Source organism: Cervus elaphus, chromosome 4, assembly GCF_910594005.1.
Source record: "Cervus elaphus chromosome 4, mCerEla1.1, whole genome shotgun sequence".
NCBI classification, from domain to species: Eukaryota; Metazoa; Chordata; class Mammalia; order Artiodactyla; family Cervidae; genus Cervus; species Cervus elaphus.
In genome coordinates this window covers 33,598,841-33,620,169 of record NC_057818.1, presented here as the reverse complement: position 1 = coordinate 33,620,169, position 21,329 = coordinate 33,598,841, and the positions used below count along the sequence as shown (strand labels likewise).

The following is a 21,329-nucleotide window of genomic DNA, read 5'->3' as shown; positions in this document are numbered from 1 at the left end:
TCTAAATCTGTCTCATTAGTCAGATGTTGCCTCTCTAATCCACACACCCGTACGCAATCTCCATCCGGGTAGTGTGAGAGCAACTCTAAACCAATCTATCTGAAGCTGAATTGCAATTTCTCAGTCCTGACTGTTATGAACTGAATGTCTGTGCCCCCTGTAATTCATCAGTTGAAGCGCTAACCCTCGATGTGGTGGTATTTAGGGGTGGGGCCTCCGGGAAGTGATCAGGTTTAGATGAGGTCATGAGGGTGGCGGGGTCCCCATGATGTGATTGATGAGTGTCATTTACAAAGAGGAAGACAGACCCGAGCTTTCACTCTCTCTGCCATGGGAGGAAGGACACATTAAGGAAGCAGCACCTTCAAACCAGGAAGAGGGAACTCACCAAGAACTGCATCTTGTAAGCACCTCGATCTAGAACTGCCTTGCCTCCAGAATCATGAGAAATCAAAATCTGCTGTTGAAGACTGTGTTGGTATTTTATTAGGGCAGCCTGAGCTAACACACTGGTCTTCTTAGTCCCCTCATTTCAGGAAAAGCCACCTTCACAAACCCAATCAACTAAGGCAGCAAGCTGGAAGTGGTTCCACCACTTCCCCTTCCAAACCATAGTTTCAGAATTAGAACTTGCAGAGTACCAGAACCCACATATGAATTAGGTCATATGTGCCCATTCCCTTAAGGAAAATGTGATTTAGATGTTAAATTTATACCAAAACAAAAGTAATAGACCTATGTCATAAACCCCCTACCTGCCAGACATCAAAATCCAGAGTCTTCTCACTTAACCACTCCACCTCCTTTAAATTCAGTATTTCAACAGCCTTTAATATTCATTCTCCCCTTTCCATTTTCTCTGCAGTTTGCCATGGCTTCTGTTCTAAACATTCTGACAGTCTCCTTAGCTGACTTTTCACCCCCAATCTTCCCTTTCTCTATTTAATATTTCACAGCACCATTACATTTTCAGAATCTTCAGTAATAATTGTTGGCTTACACTGGATGCTGAATGAAGTTTACAATTTTTAATCCCAAAAGTAATAATGACTTACAATATGTCCCACCTTCTACCTCCATCTGTATATAAAAAATTGCACTACTTTTAAAAAATCAAACCCTCCTCTTTTAAACTACTTATTTCTATTTCTGTCTTTGGTTTAATACATTTATTTACTGGTATCAGAACCTCTGGATTGGAAGCCCTGGGTCCAGTCTCTATATTGTTAGTATCTGTCAGTAACTTATATAAAATAACCTAACGAACATTTAATAACACGTGAGGAGAAAAGCATATGGGAAATGTGATAAAAAAAATAGATGGTAATTCAAGCCACTGGCCACCTTCGTATCTTGATGACTTGCAAAACGATAAGCGGAAGGATGGATACACAGATGCAAGGCTACTTGGATGAACAGGTAGCAGATCACAGTGTGTTAGAGTATGACAAATATGTGGAAAAAACAGCTAACTTCCTACATCACTCAGCTTAAGATAACATCAGGGAGAACTGGCTTTGCTAATCCCCTGTTGATAAAAGCAGGGAGACCTCAGTGCCACTCAGTTCTCAGACTCCCCCATATTCCTGCAATCCCGGTAGTCACTCCTACCTACTTACTCCACAAGAAATGAAAAGATGCACTGACAGACCATAAAACCAAAGGCAGGATACATTGTCCTGCATGATGAGTGGATTTCCTATGGTCTTGAGTTTCCTCATCAGTAAACTGAAGACACTAGGTAAAGTAGTGTGGGAGGATCAGCCTAGCCTTGGTCATTCCTTGCAAATCAGCCATAAGTGAAGCTCTTTCCTAGTATGGCTTCCACTATGGGGGCCTCAGAGAACCAAGAATCACTTCCTGCATGGGCAGGATGGGACTATGGGGTCTCAGTAGATCACCCGCCTCTGTCTCAGCTTCCCCTGGATAACTCGCCTGTCTGACTTCATTTTCACTCTAGGCTTAGTTGCCTGAGATGAAGATTAACGTTGCAAGAATTTATTATGGAATATTCTTGGGATTAACAACTGTGGAAGGATAGAGAAGGGAGTAGAATTGGCTAGACAGAGAAGTCAGGTGCTATGTGGTCTCAAAAAGGATTCAGTCGGCTTCATAAGGAACTCTGAAAAACCTGGATGCCTTTCAGGGTTGTCCCCAGGTGTGATGGAGAGATGGGCCTTTACATCTCTGTGTCAACTGGACTTTGGAAACAGGATGCCTCAGTTGAGCAAAGTAGTTCTCTTTAGGCAAGGAATGTCTAGAAGGGGATTGACTGCCTGAGCGCTATCTTCCAGCTGAACAACAGATTCATTATTCCTATGATGGGTCTGGGTGGTCCATTTTAATGATGTGTTCTGTTCCTAGGTAAGTATGGTCTCTGGAAATCAGTATTACCTGGACAAGAAGTAGGAAGACCGTGTGTTGGCAGAGGTGTCTTACAGAGCTGGAATTCTTGTGTCTTTCTCACTGTATGGAGGACAATCTGGAATGTGTTATAGCTACCTACAGATTCCTCAACAGGCACACTTCCACTGATATTGATTAGGTAGATTAATTTACTGCCTGGCCTGATCTCTTTCTCCCAAACATTTATTGTCTGATTAATTTCACTCTCCCTTTCTCAATTCACCTTCTTGCCAGATGTCATTTTCAGTCCTTTCTGATAGGTCTCCATTGTTCTTTTGGATGGGTTGCTTGGAATAGGTTGCTTCACAAAAGGCTGACTAGATGGGTAAGTAATCTGATGGAAGTTTGAGGAAAATGTACGGATTAATTGATGAGTGGATGGGTATATGTTCCCACCGGCCAGTTTATCTTAAATTCCTTCCTCTTTTCCTTGTTGCAGTATCAGAAGAGAAAAGAATGAAGTTAAACCTGGAACTCTGGGGACTTCCCTGGTGATCCAGTAGTTAAGAATCCACCTGTCAATGCAGGGGACACGAGTTTGATCCCTGGTCTGTGAAGATCCCCCCAACATGCTGCAAGGCAACTAGCCTGTGTGCCACAGCTGCTGAGCCTCTGCTCTAGAGCCCATGAGCTGCAACTGCTGAAGCTTTCACCCTAAGTCCATGCTCTGCAACAAGAGGAGCCATCATGATGAGAAGCCCACACACCGAAACGAGAGAAAGCTTGCGTGCAGCAAGGGAGACCCAGAACAACCAGAAGTAAATAAAAACTAAAAACAAACAACCCAAACCTGGAACTTCAGTTGGAAAGAAAGGAAGAATGTAGAATAAATTGCAGCAGTGCCCAAAGGACATCCGTCTTACAGATCTCAGAGGCACCAGGCTCATGTCTGTCTCTGTTTCTTTGCCTATGCTCAATTCTCTCCATCTGTGACTTCCTGGACTCAACTCTGGTTTCATCCACCCTTCATGATCCAAAAGCATTCCTCCAAACAACTCTTTCTTCAACAAGCTACCTCGTTCTATGAATCAAATTAGATTGAATAACAGAACTCAAGGTAAGAAACATTCATTGATCACCTATTCTGTGTGGCGACGTTCTTATGACTTCAAGATTAGAGCAAAACGGGAAAAACTCAGTTCTTCTTTCAAAAAGTTTGTTTTCCTTTTATACACATTTTGTAGCAGCACAATAGTAGTCATTACCACAGAAGACGTAAGACGTCTTAAGAACAGAAGATGTATGGTAAATGCTCCCTGATTTTTTTTTTAAAGGAATGAATGAATGAATAGGTTTGCATTTTGGCAAATCATTCAGATTGGATCGATAGTTATGATGCAGGAAGGCAAGGTATAGGGTGCTGCCTGAAATGAGATGCTGAATGAGGACAGTGGCAGAGAGGTCAGAAAATTAACTGGATAGTCGAGAAAATGTTGCCTTGCTTAGGGACATACACACAGCCTCTCTTAGGGATCTGTCAACAAAGCATGTTGGGTCAATGAATAAGTGATAATGAGGCTGGTACCCTGTCACATCCAAAGTCATAAATTCACTAAAGAGAGCTTATTTTCTTTTTCTTACTATTTTAAGTTTTTTCTTGAAAAGTCACATTTCTCCTTTTTCACCAGCTTGCAGCAAATTCATTTATAGTTCAATTTAAGTAATGAAGCATTTTACATAGTGATCTTTTCACATTTAGAATAATCACTCAGTTGTTTTCCCCAAACATATTTATATTAAGGCATTTTGGAAGCAAATTTGTAGTCTGCCAGCCATCAAACATATATTAAAGCTGAATTTTAGCAGCTTACCAATGAAATAAAACAGACTAAAATCTGAGTTGTCAAGTTGTCGTCTTGGCTTCGGGAGTGACCAAGTGAGGAAGTGCAGGCTTTCTCCTGAGCTCAGTGCCCAGTACAAAGCACCCTATTTTTTTCTGATTTGTTTCATACATGTATTTTTGAATTTTTGACTCAAAAAAATTAGGCCTCTTATCCACCTGCCTACCACATATGCATATACTGACTAGGCTCAAGCTCTAAGATGCAACTAATTTCCACATGCCCTCCAAATATATTTTTTTTTAATTTCTTGTGTTTTTGTTATGGGTTTCTTCACTGATAAATGTTGTCTGAAACTCTTCTCTCCCAGATTCCCACTGTTAGAATTAGCCACTGTCTTCTCTGTCTTGCATACATCATATTAATATGTGTCATTGTCGATGTTTGGCACAAAAAAGACATGTTTGATAAACATCTATTGAATTAGACAAAGGCAAGGACCACAAGAGAAAATAAAAGACCAAAAAGGAAACACATTTGCAAAATCTCAGTGAATACATACTCCAGATTTTTGCATTTCATTGCATATAAACTATTACCTTTAAAGAAAAAAATGGTAAATAAATATTAACTCTAGTTAGTAATGTGCATACTGAAACAATCAGGAGGAGTGTACAGGTGTCTACCATCTACTTGGAAATGTGTAAAAAATAGATGGATCAGTGATGAATAGAGGGGCAGACAGATGGATAGACGTGTGATTCACAGAGCAAGTAAAATCTACATGGCAGAATTTAGGTGGTAGGTATGTGTTGGGGCTTCCCTGGTGGCTCAGCTGTTAAAGAATCCACCTGCAATGTGTGAGACCTGGGTCCAATCCTTGGGTTGGGAAGATCCCTTGGAGAAAGGAAAAGCTACCCACTCCAGTATTCTTGCCTGGAGAATTCCATGGATAGTATAGTCCATGGGGTTGCAAAGAGTTGGACACGACTGAGCGGCTTTCACACATGTGGATGCTGACTGTAAAATTCTTTCGACTTTGCTCTATATTTGAAAAATTTTATAATAAAAGTCTGAGGATAAAAGATGAAAGAAAAGACTAACCAAGGAGTATATAAATGCAACTAAAGTAATCAGCATGATCCCTCTTGACTCTGATAATCAGCATTATCTTAATTTTTTTTTCATCAACTTATTTTTTAAGCACCCACTATGGTTCAAAGAACAATGCTTTAAAATAGGCAGGAAGGAACCTTTGCAAAATATTTCCATGGGAGGAAGAAACTGCTAAAGGTCACCCAGGGGGTCCCTCCTTTTATGTATACTTACCCCCAAATTTATCCATCAGTCTGAGATGAAAATACAACTCATAGGTTTCAAGATTAATGATGGTATATGTGTGTTTTTGAGGTATGGGCAGGGACATTTTATGGAAACAGCCAACACAAGATTTGTAGCAGGATCACAGGAGCTCTGGCCTGAAGCTATTACATCATTCACATACAATATTTTATTTACTTGGATTTCAAGGAAATAAATTAAGGACACATTTGAGGGGTGAGAATGACGCTTTGGGAACCACATATATCTTTCTTTAGACTTTAGAGTTTAGAGTAGACTAATAAATAAAGGCTGGGGTTGGCTGATTAGATCTAAGGAAGTTGGAGAAAACATTGCAGTAATGGGGACCCAGGTTAGCTGGTTCCTTGGGACGAGCACCTAATTCACAAGTGAGTTCGCCTACTTTATGATGTCAACATTCTACAACCTCTCCATGTCTTAATTGCCTCAACGGTGAAACACAGCAAGAGTCTCTATCTGGACATCCTACTCTACATGGCAGACTGAACACACTGGTTTGTCTCTGATCCCTAAAGAGTTCACTAAAATGAGAGCAAAAGTCAAAGCACAAGGAGAACAAAGGAGGAAATACAGGAAGAAAATGAATGAAACACAGAAAGCAGATGAGTAAGTCAAAACTGACTTTGTTGAAGGGACACAGCTGAGGCCACTAACCAAGGCAGGCCACTCTCTGTTTTGAGAAAGGATCTGAAATCAGACACTCCAGCTATCTCTGAAGGAAGAATGAGCCAGAAGACTGAACTCAAAGAGGGCTTCTTAAATGACTATATAAGATTGCTCAGATGCTGAGGTCAGCTCCTCCATGCTATGGGATCAAGGTCACCACCATTCCCCAACTTCAGTAGAAGATTGTGAATGTAATACTTAGAGAAAGAGAACCAGAAACTCTAGCCCCAGGTCATGAGGTATGGATGAAGATTTAAACAAGACAACAAATCAAATAAAGAGTTGGGAATACCAGACCACCTAACCTGTCTCTTGAGAAACCTGTATGCAGGTCAGGAAGCAACAGTTAGAACTGGACATGGAACAACAGACTGGTTCCAAATAGGAAAAGGAGTACGCCAAGGCTGTATATTGTCACCCTGCTTATTTAACTTATATGCAGAGTACATCATGAGAAACGCTGGGCTGGAAGAAGCACAAGCTGGAATCAAGATTGCCAGGAGAAATATCAATAACCCCAGATATGCAGATGACACCACCCTTATGGCAGAGAGTGAAGAGGAACTAAAAAACCTCTTCATGAAAGTGAAGGAGGAGAGTGAAAAAGTTGGCTTAAAGCTCAACATTCATAAAACCAAGATCATGGCATCTGGTCCCATCACTTCATGGCAAATAGACGGGAAGACAGTGGAAACAGTGGCAGACTTTATTTTTCTGGGCTCCAAAATCACTGCAGATGGTGATTGCAGCCATGAAATTGAAAGACACTTACTCCTTGGAAGGAAAGTTATGACCAACCTGGACAGCATATTTAAAAGCAGAGACATTACTTTGTCAACTAAGGTCTATCTAGTCAAGGCTATGGTTTTTCCAGTGATCATGTATGGATATGAGAGTTGGACGGTGAAGAAAGCTAAGTGCTGAAGAATTGATGCTTTTGAACTGTGGTGTTGGAGAAGACTCTTGAGAGTCCCTTGGACTGCAAGGAGATCCAACTAGTCCGTCCTAAAGGAGATCAGTCCTGGGTGTTCATTGGAAGGACTGATATTGAAGGTGAAACTCCAATATTTTGGCCACCTCATGCGAAGAGTTGACTCATTGGAAAAGACCCTGATGCTGGGAGGGACTGGGGGCGGGAGGAGAAGGGGACGACAGAGGATGAGATGGCTGGATGGCATCACTGACTTGATAAGACATGGGTTTGGGTGGACTCTGGGAGTTGGTGATGAACAGGGAGGCCTGGCATGCTGCAATTCATGGGGTCGTAAAGGGTCAGACACGACTGAGCGGCTGAACTAAAATGCAGACTGAAAGATGTCTACAGACTGACTCCACCTGAAGTCTCCTGTCCTTTTTTTGGCTCCTGGAATTCTGGTGAGCAGACTTAGGAATTCTAGGAAATGTGAGGATTCATTACTGGGAAAACTGACCAACTCAACAAAAATTGAAAAAAAAAATTAGACTAAGGGATGGATGGATAGAGAGAGATATTATATAAAGTTTTTTTGAAATAAAAAGAGAGAGGGAAAAGAAGATGAAATGTTTAACAAGAGGAAGTGGATATAAAAGAACTGAATCCATCTTCATGCTAGGAAGTAATAGATGGTATCTAAAAATGAAAAAAAAATATGACTTTGGGCATATTACTGAGAAATATGAATGTAAATACTTGATGATTATGACCAAAGGATTTGAGAGCAGTTGTTTTGGGGTAGAAGATATAAGGCTGAGAAAGTTTGGGGGAAGGGAGGAAACAGCTTATTTTTTTACCTATGTAACAGAAGAATGTTATTACAAAAAAAAAAAAACAAAAACCAAAACTATGCTCATATTTCACCTCTACAAAAAACTAATTTATCTTGACAAAAGCTAGCTAACTTAGCCCTGGGGTAACGCAGGCTGCTGCATGTGGTAGGCAGTGGGTCCCAGAGGTTGAGATGTAAGCTCTGAGCTAAGTGGTCTAGTTTTCCTCTGGCTCCATGGCCTTACATGCTGTGTGGCCTTGGGAAACTTATTTATGCTCTCATTGCCTCAATTCTTCTATCTGTAAATTGAAGACAATTTCATAATAAACATGAAGGACCTATTTCACAGCTTGCTGTGGGGGTTAGAGAAATAGTAAGTTTTGGTTAGTTAGTTTTCAGCTAAGTAGGAAATGCTAAAAACGTATATTGTCATTGTTATACACAGCTGATTATCATCATTATACAAAGTGATTGAAGAATGATGTTCATATACTATATATATATATATGTAAAATATATAGGAAATAATAAAAAGATAGTAAGATCTACATTGAGAGGTTTGGTATATTTTTTAAACATAGGAAAATCCTAGAATTATAAGCAACATATGAAGAGTGATTTCCTCTTAGTCATGAACTTTTCTGCATTTTCAAATTTTTCTACAGTAAACATGTCTCACTTTTATAATCAGAAAGAAAAACTTGATTTTAAAATGCAAATGAGCTTTGGAAGATAAATCTGGCTGTCTCAGGGAGAAATGATGTGAAGATTAAATGAGAAATGGTAACATCTGGCGCAGTCAGGCAAGGTATTAGCTTTGTTCAAAGGTAATATTCCAAAAGGAGGTGATTTCACTAGTTTTGTCCCATCTGGGCTCCAGTTGTGACCTGGGGTCCTGGCAACACACATACCCATCTCCACCAGTATCTGCAGAAGTTCTTTTAAACACATGCATGTGCAACAGTGATAAATGTTTAATCAAAAATAATAAACTATTAGAGTTAAGAACTGCTATACATCAGTGTTTTAACTGACAGTAAACAATTTAAAATATTTATTGATTGAACAGATAAAATCTATTGGGATAAGAACTATATACAGCTTACTGTGTCATTACCTCAACTGTAATATTGTAAAACAACCTACAAGGGTTGCTGACTGTATTCCTGATAAAAACTTTTAATTCCCTGTCCATCAGGAAACTATTCAACCCTGTTAACAATCACTGCCATGGAGGCCAGCATATCGGTGAAGTTTCCTCTGTACTTTTTTTCCAGTGCTGCCCACATTCTGTTGATTTGCTTTTACTTAGTCCTCTCTGTCCCTTTTAACATTTACCGCCTTCCACTTTTTATCAAAGTTCTTGCATAAAATCCCCAGCTTTTGTTGATATTCTCATTGATGTTCACTTTATGTAACTTAACATGGCAAAGCAAACTTGCTTCCCTCCAAAATTTATGCCACATGCTTTCATTCATTCATTTGCTCACTCACTCATTTGTTCCGTCAACAAATGAGTATTGAGATGGTACTATGTTCCTGATGTGTGATGAGCAAGATATAATTCCAGAGCTTGAAAATTGGAAGTCTAGTGGAGGCAACAAACATTTCACTTTATATCCACAAGGGAGGGCATGCATACCTCAGTAGAAGTAAACACAGGGTGCTAAAAGGCATGTGTAAGGAAGTACCTGATTCAGAGAAGGTGAGTCAGGCTGGATTTCTTGGAGCAGGGAAACTGTTCATTACCTCTGTTCCACTTCTCTACGGAAAGTTTTTCATTCTTCCCAACTGGTGCTCCATTACATTCTTCAGTTATTTCTGGGACAGGTATAGTTTCCTAATACTACAAATGGATCTCCAGTTAGTCTGAAAAATGACACATCAGTGACAGAGAGTGTCAGAGAACGCCTGCTCAACTTTTTCTCATCCTACCACTCTTAAGCAAAATTCTGAGTTCCATAAAGCTTAGGAGCAAATCTGTCCTGCTCATGTTTTAACAAAAGTGTTTAGCACTGTTTCTCACATAGCAGGTGTTTCATGAGTAAATAAATAAGTGAATGGACTGTAGGGGATAGTCAATGTCCATTTATCTTTCAAATTAAAAGACTGGATGAGATGTTCACCAAGTCCTGTTTCAGCTCGGAAATGCTTTAGTTAATATGTCCAATGGATCTTTTCATAAGAATGTGGCTTCTCTGGGCTTTCTTTCAACTGCCTAAAGAAAAAGATATCAAACGGTAAACCAAGAGGCTTGGAATCAAATGCTTAGGGACCAAAGGTATGACATAATGGACTTAGACCCTGGAAAGAGACACACCTGCATTCAGATCCTGGTGCTGCCAGTCATTAATTGTGAATCCCAGGGTCGATTCAAACCCCTTCTGTGGGTCTTGGCTTTTACCATCCTCAAAAGAGAAATGGCAATGTGTGTGACATACAGAAGGCACTTAATACAAATTCGTTGAATGAATGAACTCAACAGGAAACTAAATGAAATAACCTATCTGTATCACCTGACATAAGCATTCAGGCGTTCATTTACTCCTTCCACACACTTTACAGTCAAATGCAAGTAAACAGGAAGCTGGCAGGAGTAATGATTCCTCTGGATTTGAAGGAAAGTATACATTATGTCAAATTAAAAAAAAAAAATAACTGCACCATTCCATAAAATGGAATTTAAATAGAAAAGAACAAGTGAAACGAGACAAGCAATTTATTAATCCATTTCACCATAGGCTCCTATTACATTATCTTTAAGGTCCTTTAACAAACAAAAATTAATTTTCAGACCCACAAGTTGTTGGCACATTGATAGACTCCTTAATTACAGGGTCTTTGGTTTAGAAAATAATGATTGATTATTTTAGACTATATTTCACTTAGTTATGGATGAGACCCTGAATATTTGCACAGAGGAATTATTTCAAAGTTATTATGATTAATAACTGTTATGGACAGGATGTCTGAGTTACTGCAAAATCTGAGACAATGAAAATTTTCTAAGGTATCTGAAAGGATTGTTCTGAGGTAGATGACAGGAAATTGGGAAAATGAATTGTGCTTGTTTATGCAAAAAAATATTTATTTGGTTCTTTCTAAATACCAAATCCTGTGTTGGCCCCAGGAGGTCCAAAGTAGGACGAGACATGATTTCTGCCCCAAGAAGATAACGATATAATGGAAGAAACCAAATCTTACACAAATAAATTCAATAATAGAAGTGTCATGATAGAGTTCAGAGAGGACTCTCAAATGTGCAGTTTTATCTGATGTGCTAGATAAACAAACACACACCACCTCATACACAATAGGACATGAGCTAAAGTTGCAGAGATGAGGAAGGGCTTCATGGGTGGACAAGGTAAGGAAGAAGTGCCCAATAGCTGAACTAGCCCCAGCAAAGGCAGCGCGGTGCTTCAAGGCCCCTTCCAGGAGCTTGACTGTGGAGTGGAAGGTACTACTGGATGAACGGCAAGGATGAGGTCAGGAAGGTGACCTGTTCACTGGAGGTTCACAAACAAGTAAGGAAAATGATGACAGTCCCACTTTAAGGAGATTATTCTGGTGTCAACATGGAGGCCTGAAGATGGCTAAAACTGGCCTCGAGGCCCTCTGAGAAACAATGTGGATAAAGAGGGGGAGGGCAATGCTGGAATCCAAAATGGCTATGGGATGCAGTAAAGGTTAAGGTGACCCTCAGGTTTCTAACTTGGGGTACTAGGATGCAAGGTAAAGAGTGAGGTCACTCAGGGAGGTAGGCAACTCAGAGAAATAAAGTTTGATGGACTGGATAGATTTAAAAAAAGAAACGTTCACAGAGATCTGAACTAGAGATGTTTTTCATTCATTAGAGACATATTCTTAACTAGATATGATAAAGTATTTGACATAGTTAAGTCTTGGTTTTACAAGTAAGGATCCAAGTTCTTGCAACCCTCTAGCTATCATAATGCTGAGCAATGTGGAATGCTTTAAGCTTTAGCCTTGCCAATGAAGTCTAAGTGGAAACACCATGCATGGTCATTTTTGTGTTGGCGGTTCTTGGTTTGAGATTCATCGCCTGCTTGTAAAAACAGGAGAGAGCCTCCTACTTGATTCACAAGGTTAGGATATTAGGCGAAGGTGTGGCTAGAGGTGACGAAAAATATAGAAATCCATAGCTTCTCTCAAGCCTATATCTGTATGTTTAGTTACATAAGAATAAAAAATATAGGAGAATAAAATCTAACTTCAGGGCAACCTGAAGTGACTTCCATCTCTTTCCTGTGCGTAATCCATGAGATGAGGTTCTGCTCCTAATTTGTCCCTTTTTGTTCCATCTGAATCAAATTCCTTGGCAGGAGAGTTCAAGGAAACAGCAGTGATGACAGAGCGAAGATATCACTGCATGGCCAGCTAAGGGGGAGCCCAGGACACACACACTGCAAACACGTTCTATGTGTATAGACCGTGTGAAATAGGGATTGTTTCACCAATTATGAAAAAGCAAACATTCAGAGAAGGGAATATAAAGTCCTGAACAGGCAGAGATGTTTCTTTCTTTTCACATCCAAACTTTTGATGCAACATCCCTTAGACCAAATCCCCACAGAAGCAAGCAGTCTTATGTAACAGTGTTAGTCACTCAGTTGTGTCTGACTCTTTGCGACCCCATGGATGGTAACCCGCCAGGCTCCTCTGTCCATGGAATTCTCCAGGCAAGAATCCTAGAGTGGGTAGCCATTCCCTTCTCCAGAGGGATCTTCTTCCCGGCCCAGGAACTGAGCCCAGTCTCCTGCTCTGCAGGCAGATTCTTTACCATCTGAGCCCCCAAGGAAGCTCTGTCCTATGTATAAGAACCTCCAAAAAAAAAAAAAGGGTTGGAACTCTGACTCAGTCGCTCTGTATATGACCTGGGGGAAAACTGCCGAATCATGTATTTGGCAGTGATTATAAGAATACATAAGAATTATAAGAATAATTCACATTTTACAGGTGAGGAAACTAAGATTAGAGGAGGCTCATAATGGAGCTCAGGCTTCATCCTGTCTCCTGATCACTATCATGAATATTTTCTATAGGAGATAGTAAAGGAGAACGCTATTCTGTTAGAGAGGGTAGCAAGACTATGAACTTGCGTTGAGTTCCTCAGAATCATATCAGTATTTTTCCTCTCTTCTCATATCTATTTAGGGTTGTGGGGCTTCCAGGGTAATTTGGGCAAAAATATTTAAATAATTTATCAATCCCGTGATTTGCTTAGGCTGTTTAACTCTGGCCTAAGGACTCAAACCAGGAGCCTCACTTACCAATAGAGGCTATCAATCATTCAATCCATCCTTGTCCCCAGCCCACTGAGAAGAGCTGGAGTAGCTAAAGGGAAGTTTGTTATCATTTATGGAACAGCCAGCACATAAATATGGTCATTCACCATGCATGCCTTTTAAAAAAGAATTTTTTTCTGTAAAAAAGACAGGTAATGATTATCAGGGCAAGACCCACAAAATAGCAGATAAGAAATAAAATATGCTTTTATTAAGTCTCCATTTCTACATGGTGGAAAAGGAAATAAATAACAGAAGGCAGAGCTAGTGGCTGAGAAAATATTGCCAAGGGTGGAGTCTAAATACTTGACTATGAAGCAAAGAAGAATCAGTGAGTTAAATATGTTGGTGAAATCAGAATGAATTTTCAAGTTCTCCACTGACCTTATGTGCAATGTTTCTTTGTTCCTATTTTAAGCTCAAGGTGGACCCTTTAAGTCCTTTTTTTTTTTTCTTTTTCTAATCTCTCTTGATTTCATTTTAAGAAGTATTTAGCCATTGTTAGGCTCAAATAAATCCTCTGATTCATTAGGATTCATTGAGATTTTATAATATGCTATTTTAAATAATACTGTAATTAACATTCTTTGTGCTCTGTGTTTTTATTCTCTGGTAATCTCTCTTTTGTCTCACCTCTGTGTGCTGACTTAAAGCTATTATACTCAATTTCATATGCGTGTGTGTAGCTATATATATATATATATATATATATATATATATATAATTTCATGTGTATGTGTGTATATATATATATAATTTCGTGTGTGTGTGTGTGTGTGTGTGTGTGTGTATATATATATATATATATATATATATATAATTTTGCTGGTAGGTTGCCTAGGCTAGATTCTGATTGCTTTTATTTTGCAGGTCACTACAATGTCATATTCTTATTGAAGTCTTTAGTAAACTGCGCTCTGTGCTAGGAGGAAAGTAGAAACATGCTAATTTTCCTTCTCTTCTATCCTTAGGAAAAAAAAAACTCATTTTTTGGCAGCTTAATGAATTTAAATATCAGGCTTTAAAGTTTTATTAAGTTTCAGGTAACAGTAAATTAAAATCTCATTCACAGATGCTTCATTAATTTCACTTGTTACCAATAAATGCATCTACATTTCTTGATACATTTGAATGTGTCCTATAAATATATATTAATAATGAATTCCCAGCAAGAAATATAACACATTGTTGTGTAAAGCATATTATAATGACAAGTATTTTTAAAGTATGTGTTTAATACATAATTCAAATGATCAAGATGTGGGTGTAATAAATCATAGCAGTTTAGAAATGAACTTTTCAAATTTGTATATGTAAATTTCTAGCAAGAATCTATTTCTTTCTCTTTTTTTGTGAATGTGTGGGTTTGAATAATTACTTGATAGAAATCCACACATATTAATGGTTTCTAAGCATGTTATAACTAATTTGTCCTCCTAAATGTAGTATAAAGGTAATTTTTTTCTTTAAATCACTTTAACTGAAACAGTAAAAATGCCATGGCTTACATTTACCACATAGAATACCTTAACTGTGGCTTTCCTCTTAGTTCAATGAATTCAGATACTGATTAGGCTGGGTCACTCTTTTGACTTTTGTGTGGTTTAGACTGAGAGCTGAGGAACTTGGAATGTAGACTGAAGGAAAAAGAGCCAGGAACATCCAAACTGTCTCCTCTCCCTGGCAACTATCGCTTCAAATATTTCTCCTGATGCTGTCAAAAATAAGGATCGTCGACAGGAAAGGGGGCTGACATTGGCTTTAAGGGGATGACATTATTACCTCACTCTCATCACCAAGAATTAAATTGGAAACTATGCCTGAGCATAGTTGGTCCAACTTTAGAAAGAAGGTCTGATCACCCCAAAGTATCACACCATAAAGAAGACCGCCTTAGTGCTAGTGCGTCTCTGGCTGTGCTGCACTCAGACACTCAGTCGTGTCCGACTCTCTGTGACCCCATGGACTGCAGCCCACCAGGCTCCTCTGTCCATGGGATTCTCCTAGGAAGAATACTGGAGCAGGTTACCATTTCCTCCTCCAGGGAGCCTTCCCAACCCAGGGATCGAACCCATGTCTCTTAGGTCTCCTGCACTGGGAGGCAGATTCTTTACCACTAGCACCACCTGCAAAGCCTGCATTTCTGGCTACTGAAAGTGTGCACACCAGAAAACCACTTGGCAAGGAAGGTGGCTTCCTCTAGATGACTGTGAAAGTGTCTTTCGACTGGGTTATTTTATGATTCTCTCTCTAGGTCAAAGTCTTGTGAGAGAAAACAGCAGCTCTGTGGATTCTTACCTCAGCAGGGCAAACACTTTCAGGCCACATCACTTGGTTTTCTCCTCCACGAGATTAATTCAGAGTCTGGTACCTCACAATCATAGAGAGTTGAAATGGAGGCTGCTTCTTGACATTTTCCTGCAAAGAGATGTCAAGTTAAAGAAACCAGTGTTGACGGACAGAAGAGAAAAACGCTTCAATTAAAATCATACAGCAAATTAAGTTAGGTCTTGTTATAGCTTGAATTGTGTCCCCAGAAATTCATATATTGATGTCCTAAGCGTCAGTACCTCAGGATGTCACCTTATTTGGAAACAAGGTCACTGTAGATATAATTAGTTATGATGAGCTCATTAAGGTGGGCGCTAACACAATGTGACTGCATTTGTGCTCAGTCGCTCAGTTTTGTCTGACTCTTTGTGACCCCATACCCTGTAGCCCACCAGCTCCTCTGTCCGTGGGATTACACCAGCAAGAATACTGGAGGGGGTTGCCATTTCCTCCTCCAGGGGATCTTCCCGACCTAAGGATTGAAGCAGTGTCTCCTGAGGCTCCTGCACTGGCAGACAGATTCTTTACCACTGAGACACTTGGGAAGGCCCTACAGAATGACTGGTGTCCTTATAAAAAAAAGGAGAAATTTTGAGCGTAGATAGAAATGCACACAGGGAAAACACCACGTAAAGACTGGACTTATGCTGCCACAAGTCAGGGAGCTACCTGAATCTAGGAGAAAGACCTGCAGCAGATCTTTCTCTGAACCTCTGCACCTCTGAAGGTGCACGACATGGCTCTGGGGACACTTTGATTTCACCTAGAGGTGAGATTTCTCTTCAACAATAGGCCCAGTTTGTACCTGTGTCTGAAGACTGATCAAAGAAGGGCAGAATTCCTCTACATTTAAAGTGGTGTTGGACATCTCTTTGAAATCAATTCTGTAAATCAGAATTCTTCCCAGATGAGGCAAATCTTCACTTATTTTCTCACTCCGTGCTACAGATATTGCCAGGGTATAGCACAGTGGGTCTCCCTGTCTAAGATAATTCCTGATCTGTGGCGGTGAATAAACACAGTGGCATCTGATACCCAGATCCCACTGAAATTTTATTTAGGTTTCACCTGATTTGCACAACACTTTCACACTTTTATTACCCTATCTCTTCCTACTATCAATTTCAGAAAGTAAGCAAAAAAAAAAAACCCCTAATATTCTACTTTAAACTCTAAAATGTCCCCATTTTTAGAAAGAGTATGTGGACTGTTTAGGACCACAGAGTAAATTAATGATAGGGTAGGGACCAGTGCATTGGTATTTTGCACAAAATGCTTTTCATCTATTGGATGCCTGCCTGTGTTTTACGTCCTTTGATTTGGGGCTATCAAGTATCTACTACGTCTATCTTGGCAAGCATTAAATACTCTAGCTTCACTGCCTTTTGGTTAGCCATGTGACTTGCACAGTGAAAGCAATGTGAGTGGAAATGACATGTTTAAAATTAAGGAGAAATCTATACTTCATTGTGGTCCCAAGATGCACAGTCCCTCTGGCATAAGACTACCAATATTCCCAACAGAAACTTCTTTCAGCTTGAGTTCTGGCATAAAAGTAGCACAGTGCAGGCCACACTGAACACATGACAGCCATGTAAAATGAATGACGACAATCCTTGGTTGTAGACTACCGAGGTTTGAGAGCACTTCCTCAGCGTCACATCATGTAAGCTACCTGACCAATACAGACTTCATAGAAGTTATCTTCTCTATCCTGCCTCTGGAGGGAAGAAAGGTTTTACTGTTTTTCAAAGACCAATACAGTAAAGATAGATAGTAAATGTATTATTCATATTTTAATTTGATACATTAATACAGATAAATTAGATATTTGTGTATAATAAGACCTAAAGCTTACTATCTACTATGTTTTTAAGGCTTCTATACCTTACTATCTCTAACTCTCTCACATCAAACCTGAGTTGCAATGTGGTAGATTATAGAAATTTTGACAAAATTCCTTCCTGTACCACAACTTAGTAATGTAACATAGCAGGTCTGGAATGTAATATGAGATCTAGGAAATAATAAAACAATAATAGCCACACCACATTTCCTTGTTTTAAATTTTTTTTAAAGAACATGCAAATTAAATCTCAGAGAAAGGGAGAGACATATTTAATACTTCTCAAAGTTTGTGAGAGAGGCAGTGCTATGAGCTACTACTCTCTAAACCCTTGTTAGCATAACTGACTACCACAAAAGAAAGGATTTTCTAGAGAAGTGTTGGGTTTCTGTTATTTCCCTTTAATATATAACAATATTTATCTAGAGCTCCTCCCAGTCTAGAAGGTTGAATTGCTCCTGCTTGGCATAAACTTTCAATTTGGAATCATTTTCATGACTGGTATCAGCAGGGCTTAAATTCATAGAACTTTCTAGAACTAACACCCAAAAAAGATGTCCTTTTCATTATAGGGAACTAGAATGCAAAAGTAGAAAGTCAAGAAACACCTGGACTTAACGGGCAAATTTGGCTTTGGAGTACAGAATGAAGCAGGGCAAAGGCTAACAGTTCTGCCAAGAGAATGCACTGGTCATAGCAAACACCAACTTCCAGCAACACAAGAGAAGACTCTACACATGGACATCACCAGATGGTTGACACGGAAATCAGATTGATTATATTCTTTGCAGCCGAAGATGGAGAAGCTCTATACAGTCAGCAAAAACAAGACCGGGAGCTGACTGTGGCTCAGATCATGAACTCCTTATTTCCAAATTCAGACTGAAATTGAAGAAAGTGGGGAAAACCACTAGACCATTCAGGTATGACCTAAATCAAATCCCTTATGACTATACAGTGGAAGTGAGAAATAGATTTAAGGGACTAGATCTGATAGAGTGCCTGATGAACTATGGACAGAGGTTCGGAGGTTCCTGACATTGTACAGGAGACAGGAATCAAGACCATCCCCAAGAAAAAGAAATGAAAAAAGCAAAATGGCTGTCTGAGGAGGCCTTACAAAGAGCTGTGAAAAGAAGGGAAATGAAAAGCAAAGGAGAAAAGGAAAGATATACCCATTTGAATGCAGAGTTCCAAAGAACAGCAAGGAGAGATAAGAAAGCCTTCCTCAGCGATCAATGCAAAGAAATAAAGGAAAACAACAGAATGGGAAAGACTAGACATCTCTTCAAGAAAATTAGAGATACCAAGGGAACATTCCATGCAAAGATGGGTTCGATAAAGGACAGAAATGGTATGGACCTAACAGAAGCAGAAGATATTAAGAAGAGGTGGCAAGAATACACAGAAGAGCTGTACATAAAAGATCTTCATGACCCAGATAATCACGATGGTGTGATCACTCACCTAGAGTCAGACATCCTGGAATGTGAAGTCAAGTGGGCCTTAAAAAGCGTCACTACGAACAAAGCTAGTGGAGGTGATGGAATTCCAGCTATTGAGCTATTTCACATCCTGAAAGATGATGCTGTGAAAGTGCTGCACTCAATATGCCAGCAAATTTGGAAAACTCACCAGTGGCCACAGGACTGGAAAAGGTTAGTTTTCATTCCAATCCCAAAGAAAGGCAATGCCAAAGAATGTTCAAACTACCGCACAATTGCACTCATCTCACACACTAGTAAAGTAATGTTCAAAATTCTCCAAGCCAGGCTTCAGCAATACATGAACCGTGAACTTCCAGATGTCCAAGCTGGTTTTAGAAAAGGCAGAAGAACCAGAGATCAAATTGCCAACATCTGTTGGATCATCAAAAAAGCAAGAGAGTTCAAGAAAAGCATCTATTTCTGCTTTATTGACTATGCCAAAGCCTTTGACTGTGTGGATCACAATACTGTGGAAAATTCTTCAAGAGATGGGAATACCAGACCACCTGACCCACCTCTTGAGAAACCTGTATGCAGGTCAGAAAGCAACAGTTAGAACTGGACATGGAACAACAGACTGGTTCCAAATAGGAAACGGAATATGTCAAGGCTGTATATTGTCACCCTGATTATTTAACTTACATGCAGAGTACATCATGAGAAACACTGGGCTGGAGGAAGCACAAGCTGGAATCAAGCCTGCCGGGAGAAGTATCAGTAACCTCGTATATGCAGATGACACCATCCTTATGGCAGAAAGTGAAGAGGAACTAAAAAACCTCTTAATGAAAGTGAAAGAGGAGAGTGAAAAAGTTGGCTTCAAGCTCAACATTCAGAAAACTAAGATCATGGCATCCGGTCTCATCACTTCATGGGAAATAGATGGGGAAACAGTGTCAGACTTTATTTTTCTGGGCTCCAAAATCACTGCAGATGGTGACTGCAGCCATGAAATTGAAAGATGCTTACTCCTTGGAAGGAAAGTTATGACCAATCTAGATAGCATATTAAAAAGCAGAGACATTACTTTGCCAACAAAGGTCCATCTAGTCAAGGCTATGGTTTTTCTAGTAGTCATGTATGGATGTGAGAGTTGGACTGTGAAGAAAGCTGAGCACCAAAGAATTGATGCTTTTGAACTGTGGTGTTGGAGAAGACTCTTGAGAGTCCCTTGGACTGCAAGGAGATCCAACCAGTCCATCCTAAAGGAGATCAGTTTTGGGTGTTCATTGTAAGGACTGATGTTGAAGCTGAAACTCCAATACTTTGGCCACCTGATGCAGAGAGCTGACTCATTTGAAAAGACCCTGATGCTGGGAAAGATTGAGGGCAGGAGGAGAAGGGGACAACAGAGGATGAGATGGTTGGATGGCATCACCAACTAAATGGACATGGGTTTGGGTGGACTCCAGGAGTTGGTGATAGACAAGGAGGCCTGGTGTGCTACAGTTCATGGGGTCACAAAGAGTCAGACAGGACTGAGCGACTGAACTGAACTGAAATTCATAGACCTACCATATAATATATAGACAAAAAGGGCCTACAGGCATTCAAGTAAATTCTTAGCTGTAAGCGTATCTATGGAGATCATTATCTACATGTGGGACTGACTATCATGATAGAAACCAAATATACTAGACCAGAGAACAAGGGTAGAAGGTAAAATCTGGTGGAGTTCCCTAAGGGTCAAGAGGGTCATCATAGTATACTGTTTTGAAAAGTCTTAATCTTTGAATGTGACCATGGATGGAGCTATTCCTAGGGGTTGACTTGGCCTGACCATCCAGAGGTGGAGGATGGGCCTGTCAGCAATTCAGTGGCGAGGAAAGTGCTAGATCCTGTGGATTCTTAGAGGCATCAATTAAAAAGTCACTATAGAAGATGATCTTATGTAATGGACATGCCTCATAGAAGGTTGCAAAATAAACCAAGACATGAATGTAATATGTATCAACATTTACCACCATACATTTGAGAGTGGAGAAGAGGCCAGAAGAAATAAGTGGTATATGTCCTCATGTCTTACAGAGGTAAAAACAATACTTGTGGAAAACAGGAGATAACTGTAAAAAGTTATTGAGATCAACTATATATATTGTCAACATAAATCACTGTCAAATTGTTTTGGCATCAGTATAAGACTTAAATGATCTTAAAAAGAATGAAAAAGGAAAAAAAAAAATCTGTAATGGCCAGGAGACAGAAGAGTAGAGGTTTAGGGGGAAAAATATCAATGTCTTAGGCTTAGGAACAACATGGAAGGACTTCTCTGGTAGTCCAGTGGTTAAGAATTCACCTGTCAGTGCAGAGGACACTGGTTCAATCCCTGGTCTGGGAAGATTCCACATGCAGCAGAGCGACTAAACTGTTCACGCGCCACAACTACTGAAGCCGGT

At 39.8% G+C, this 21,329-nt stretch overlaps 1 protein-coding gene across 1 annotated transcript in view; it reads right to left on the bottom strand.

Annotated features, from left to right (window-relative positions):
- The window catches only part of LOC122691792, a 374,778-nt gene that overhangs the window by 325,122 nt on the left and 28,327 nt on the right, over positions 1–21,329 (bottom strand). Inside the window, exon 4 of the mRNA XM_043898642.1 lies at positions 15,568–15,687. The gene's annotated coding sequence lies outside the window, so the exon portion shown is untranslated. The remainder of the gene's footprint in view (positions 1–15,567; positions 15,688–21,329) is intronic.